A 7,083-nucleotide genomic window follows, 5' to 3' on the forward strand; every position below is an offset into this window, starting at 1 on the left:
TTTTAGTTATCCAGACATATAAAGGTAGGACACTAGAAATCTGGTAATTAGATGTTTTAGTAATCAAAATGATCTATATATATAAAAAAATCTTGAGCTCAGACTTTTGACCACTATTTTGAAGTTGCTGTACTCCTTTGTATTGTATGTAAAAAGTGAGAAGTCACACTAATGCAAATGGAAGTAACTTTCACATGATCAGTATTTGGTTGCTGATCACCATTTACAAAATCATTATAGTAACACCAGCATAAAATAAATAGTGATTGTGGTAATTATTTCTGATGATTTACAATTGCTTTGTTATATGGAGCAATTTGGTAGCCTATTTATTGAATAGCTGACTAGCCTATTTATGCTATAGGGTACTAGCTAGCTAAATATTGTGATCAATCTAATTTGTTTGTCTAATGCATCTTTTGTGTTACACAATTTCTTACCTTGACCTCGATGTCTGCATTTCAAAGCCATCTCAACCATCATTTTCCTTCAAGAGCAATGGGCAATCCTTAATCACTATTAGCAAAACTACCTCTTGACTATTTGTTTTACCCACACTTTTTTTCAGATATCGTGTGTGTCATAAGTGCTTCAGTGACAGTTTGACACAGGCTACACCATAATTTAAACACAGCAAACTTTTACACAGTAAAACAAAGGCAGACCCTAAGTCAATTTGGGCATCCCAAAACAAAGGCAAAGAGTGGTAACTGATGTTATGGTGTTTTGCCTTGGTTTCTCCTGTGCTTTTGGAAGTTACTGTTAAGACAACCCATTATTTTTCATAAAAATCAACAGAATTGATACTTATTCACAAATGAGTTCTTGAATGTCCCAAAAATATCAATAACTCATTTTCGACCAAAAGTTACTGCCTTTTGCCTTTGTGGGGCAAAGCCTCTAGCATGCATTTATTCATACAGCTGCTGCTACTGAGGTCTAACATTTTAAGGGTTTATCGAGAAAGAACAAAAACCCCATTCATTTGCATAGTTTTCGACTCTATTTACTGCCCCCTTCAAGCTTTTCACTACATATATTTAGTTTTTCCCCCTTTTCAGTAAGGTGCCATAATCTGCGTACAATAACATAAGCCACAACATTTCATAAGCCTTCTCTTCATCGAAAAACACTCCAACTACTACCTCTTTATTCATTTGAGCATCATATTTGCTTCAGTGAGTCTTCTTAGAAATCCCAGGTGGTTACTCGCCACAACAGCTTATAACTGCCTGGATGGGTCTGATCTTTCCCTGGCTTAGCAATCGGCACTATGATCCTGTGTTTCCATTCGAATGGAAGTTTCCCTGTTTTCTATAAGTTATTAAACAATCTTAGTATCATTTTAGTGATGTTTTTGATATATATATATATATATATATATATATATATATATATATATTTTTTTTTTTTTTTTAATATCTCAACAAAAATGTTATCTTTTCACCCTCGATAGTGCTCTCTTCATTTCATACAATGCAAACTCTGCCTCTATTACCCCCATGCCCTCAATTTTCTAAGATTTTTCTCTAACATATAGTTTCCTGTATCATCGTCATTACTATGCACCTTCATGAATGTTTCTGGTAATACTTCTGCTTTTTCCCATGTGTAACTGCTAATTAATCTTTATTTGTTAGAGCTGGTATACTACTGTATCGCTGAATCCCTCTCATTTTCCTAATCATCAACCATATCATTAATTTCCCTCCAATATTTTCTCTTTGCTATTCTTATAACATGCTCCACAATTGCCTGCTTGTGCCCTATTATAGTTTATTAAATCCATAAAATTGAAACTACTTCTTAGCTTTATTCCTCATTGAAACTACCTGCTTTCTTTTTTGCTAATTGCTTCTGCTGCGCTCTATATCATCTTGCAATTTATTTTTGATAAACTGATCTATATCCTCCATTTAATTTGACAACACTTCAAATGATTTTCACAAATCTCATTCAATTTATCCCAGTTAGCCATCTTTCCATTCTTTCTACCTCTTCTTTTTGAATATCTATCCCTCTTTTACAGAAAATTGGAAAATGATATTGTTATTGTAATCGAGAAAAAAAAAAAAAAATGTGGGCCAGATCTGGGTTGCTAACAAGGGGCTAAATGGGACTACAGAGGTTGTCAAGGACATTAAACATCATTACACCAAACAGCAAAATCTACTCATAAGTCGCTTTTACAGCCTTGTTGTGTTTATAATAATGCTCTTGTAAACTATTCTAACTCAAACTTTCAGGGAAATGTTTTTAAATAATGACTGAAAGAGTTGCTGAAGGCTTAACGGTGGTGACGTTGAAGTCATGTGACTTTGGTGTAGTTTGTTTATAGCCTACATTTAGTTATTACTTCATTTCGATTAAATTTAGACTTTAAAGTTCATAAAAAGTTTTGTTCATTTGTGAAGATTATCATGATGTACAAAACATGTAAGAATGATACATTTTTGTTGGTCAAAGAGCTTATTTTCTTCAGTCATCAAAAAGCTAAAAGAAAAATCCTCTGGCGTTTTGTCGAAGGAACCAGTGTTACGAACCGAACTTTTAAAGTGCTTGTTAGGGAAGGGGGTAAGTAAACTTCCAGGGTGATGTGAACTTCCAGATCGGAGAATAATGTTCAACCGTCTGTTACTCATTTTAAGTGAGGACTATTAATGCTTTGTAAAGCTTTTATAAATTAGATTTAAAGGTTCAGTGATCTTCTGCACTGCTGTTCTCTAATGTTTTAAAGTTAGTACTGAGGTAGTTTTGACACTAGGAATATGTTAATAAAGCATTTATTAACACACTGAGTAACTATATGTCTAAATAATAAGATGCATAAATGTACATTTAAATATTTTATTAATCATTTACTTACACTTCCTAAATGATCTTATGAACCACTGACAACTCCTAAATTACTGGTTTGTGAATAATGTAACACATAATTTAGAAATGATAAATTGATCATTAATAAAGAATGAAAATGCAATTATTAAACTCATTATAGATATGCTTATAAATCAAGAACAAAGCATTTATAGCTGTATTTATAAACGGCTTACTAATGTCTATTAATGTTTTATAAATGATGAATTGACTATTTACTAATGCTTAACTAATGCTTCATAGCGTGAGATTATAAAGTGTTACCGAACTGGTAACTATCAGTATTATACTGATATACTAATGGAAAAATATCACACATCCTTACTACAAAACATCTGTGCATGTAAATTTTGATCTTTACTGTGATGGTCACTTTTGGAAATGAATATAAGGGGTTTACTGTGTGAAGAATCACAAAAATATTCTTCTTTCTCTAAACACTGACAAAAAAAAAGGGACCGGAAAATGAACCATATGATGATTTCTGATATTAAGAACCACACAAACTCAATCATGCAAACAAAGATTTATTGCTCAATTTTGTAAGACAGCAAAATAAAATGAAACTGAATAGTTCTGGATTCAAAGTAATAATTTCTAGAGAACAGAATGTGAAAATGTTAGAGGGCATGAACAGGATAACAGTATCACATTCACAATACTTTTTTCCCCCCCTCTTAAAGTATTGTAGGTCAACTATGATATTATGTTGACTATGCTTTCGTGTGACCATATTTATTTGCATGCAATGACAAATTGAACATATAATGTTGGCTGTTATTTGGCATTGATTTTTGACCCTTAGAGAATATTGATACAGATGTAGATAAAAAAAAAGGTTTATAATTTGGCAAGAGAGCAACAGGACAGAAGGTGAATGTACAAGTGAACAACAGATAACTGTCATGATCTTTTGAGAGAGTTGCTGTACAACTCTATACTTGCTGTATACTTTTTGATGTTGAAACGTGTAATGGAGATACTATATTGTGCTTGTTGGCGTGTGTGACTGCACAGATTATGGTATTTCTGAGATACTCATACCCTTGTTTTGGCACTTTCATAATACTGAGAACAGAGATGCCGTTATATCGGTGAAAGGGAGCACTGATTGAACCCTTTATGTAACGCCCATTTCCCACTTTCCACATGATATAGACATCGCCAAGTTTAGGACTGGTGACCTCACACACCAGAGAGACTGCGTCTGTGTGGATAGTATCATGTGTGTAAATGAAAACACTGGGTTTCCGTCCATCTGAATTGGAGAAAGTCATAAAGATTCATTAAACAATCGAACAGAAGAATCAAACAATATTGAATAACAAAAGTTTAACAAGCCAAATACGGACAGCATGTCTAAGCATTTCAAATGTCCATACAATAAAATCATATTCAACCTTTCATTATCTGAATGCACACAGAGCCACACAATTGATGATTTGGATTGACTCACCTCCTTTATCAAAACTGATCTCCTGCTTGATGTCTCTGTCACGAATGCTGCAGGTGACTATTTCACCATCAAACCATTTCTCTGTATCAACGATGATGTAGCGGGTTTTTTAAAACTGTGAAGTGCCTTCAGGAAAGTTAAAATTTCCTCTAACACTGGTTACAGTTTCATTCTTCACTTTGCACGACACTGAAGCTTCTTGCACTGTCTTTAGATCATCTCCAGAAACAACAGCTTCCAAGACAACTTTATTATTGACAAATAATTCTCTCTCAATTGGTGGCTTCAGCGTCAGTGTGAGTTTATCTGCAAAGGATTCAATGTGTAAATTTGTATTTATAGAAGTGAGAGCGTATGAGAGAGCAAACCAACATTAGATGACTTACCTTTGAAGTTCTTCTTCACTCTAATTACTTTTCCCTGGTGTTTGACCACACAGATATACTCAGTGTTTGTATTCCACGTCTCACTGCTGACTTTACACAGACTGTGTGTGTTGTAATGTACTCCAGGTTTGATTGTCTCGAGCAGTTAGTATCATTTACTTCCCACTGCACAGTGAGGTCCTTGGGGTAGAAATCCTCAATAACACACATGACAGATGTAATTTTCTGAGTTATTATGGGAACCAAGCTCAGGGTTGGTGGTTGTGGGTTCACTGAAATGAAAACAATTTTGGTTTATATACAATGAAACGATGTTGAAGACATTTGAAATTTTGCAACAACAACTGTTATTGTCTGTCCTTGCCTTCTCTGAATCGTTGTGTAACTGTTAGTGCTGTACTACACAAGTTATATTGATTTCATTTCTCTTAAATATTTACAAGACTGATTTTAAATGATTTGTCTCCAGTTTTTACTGTTGGGCACTGGATGAAATCAGTCAGGGCATTTCCACTCTGATCCATCCTTTTGAAATCAAGAAAACTGGCAGGCAGGCACAGCCATCAGAAACCAACAGACAAGATTGTTTTTCACCAAACCCTATCGCAGGCACACCGTTGACACGGGGGACAGGGGGGTCAGGACCCCCGCATTTTTGAAAAGACAGAAATCGACCCCCGCACTTTTGATAAGGGCTGCTTCAATCAGTCACACTATATCATCTTTTAGCTTAGGATATTTTCTTTCAAATGAGACCATTTTCACATTTCTGTGAGCTTCCATTCGTAAATAATCAACTGTTTTGTCACGCATGTGAACAGGAAATGTGCTCTCGAACACGCGATCTCCAAACAATCGATCAAAGCTTGTTAACGTTTTAGGACAGGTCAATGGTAAATAAATTATGCCTGAATGTTAACGTTTGTCAATCAAACCAAACTGTACAGAAACTGAGAAATGTGATGCTTTAAGGTAAGGAGGCTGATCTCTCAGGTTGACGCACGAGCTGGTTTGACTGAAGTTTTCGTGAGGATATAGTTTAGAAACTGTTTTGATTTCGGTAATTACATCTAGAAGGGTAAAAGCATTGATGACATCTATAAAAGAGATCTGAAAGCAAAACGAAAGTGATTATTGAATTATTGAAAATGTCTCCTGCGCCCCTGCCCTATCGTAAACCCCAGAACACTTGAAAATTATGATACGTGTTCTGTGATGCTTTCTCATCTTTTTTTAGCCCTTAAATGCGTGAATGTTTCGCTAATCATTCTTACATATTCGTGTCTTTATCGACCCGGATCTATATCTAACACTGATGGATCTCCACCTGTCGCGATGATATTACACTCCTCTGATATTAGAGTAACAATTACAGAAGAATAAAATAAAGCATATTTTGTTGCCACCTTGTGGAACTGCACTAATTCCATTATCAAAGATTCAATTAGTATTCAGTTGTGCAGGAATAAACATGCGTACACTGATACACACCTCGGGTCATTAGTGACTCTGTATAATTTTTACAAAAAATAAAAAAAAACAGGCACTCTTTCATGATGTTATGTTTTTTTTCTTGTTATATTGTTTATAATGAATTGATTGAGGAATACTAAGAAGGCTGATGTCTAACTTTAAAAAAATAATTAGGTGGAGGGTAGTGAATGGCGTCCCGGGTCGATAAAGACCCGAGGTATGCATTTAAGGTTTTAAAGCTTCATGCTGGTCTCAGCATGTTCACTGCCAAAAATGATCTTCTTGTGGACGAAAAAGGAAAAAAGGGCATGATGCATTAGAACAACACCTGGGTAAAACCCTTTAATGTTGCACAAACTAACCAAATAAAATATTAAAAAAGTACAAGTTAAGAAAAATAGTGTTAGATCCTGTACAGCTTCCCTTTGGAATATTATAAGTGTTTTAAATTAAATGAAATTCAGTTTTAACATGAAACTGTTATCTGAGGTTAGTAGTTTGACAGTGGTTTGAAGCATTGCCTGGGCTGTCTTAAAAAAGCCAGTGTAACCTGTCATGCAATTCACTTTTTCACCATCAGCACATGAAGCTTTCGCAACTAGTTCTGTGTTTTCATATGTAATATCCTCTCAAAGACATGCTGAGAAGCCAAAACAAACATTACTCAAAGACATTATTGTCTAATGTATATCACATGCTGAAGCACAAGCTCAACTCTCTCTAAAGCTACATGAGGTCAGTTAAATGTTACAGGAAGTTCATATAATACTGTATGAGTAACTTTTACATTCAAGTCAATAAAATGTAAATGAAAAGGACACTGAAAATAAAGAACAACATCAACACTTGCCTTGACCTCGCACACAACTGAAGAAAAACAACCAAAAGAGG

At 34.7% G+C, this 7,083-nt stretch overlaps 1 pseudogene; it reads right to left on the reverse strand.

The window, feature by feature from the left end:
* Positions 1–3,605: 3,605 nt before the first annotated feature.
* LOC137003599 (Ig heavy chain C region-like) lies at positions 3,606–6,220 on the reverse strand (annotated as a pseudogene).
* Between the last annotated feature and the right edge of the window lie 863 nt (positions 6,221–7,083).

The sequence above is a fragment of the Chanodichthys erythropterus genome, chromosome 3 (genome assembly GCF_024489055.1).
Source record: "Chanodichthys erythropterus isolate Z2021 chromosome 3, ASM2448905v1, whole genome shotgun sequence".
Lineage (NCBI taxonomy): Eukaryota > Metazoa > Chordata > Actinopteri > Cypriniformes > Xenocyprididae > Chanodichthys > Chanodichthys erythropterus.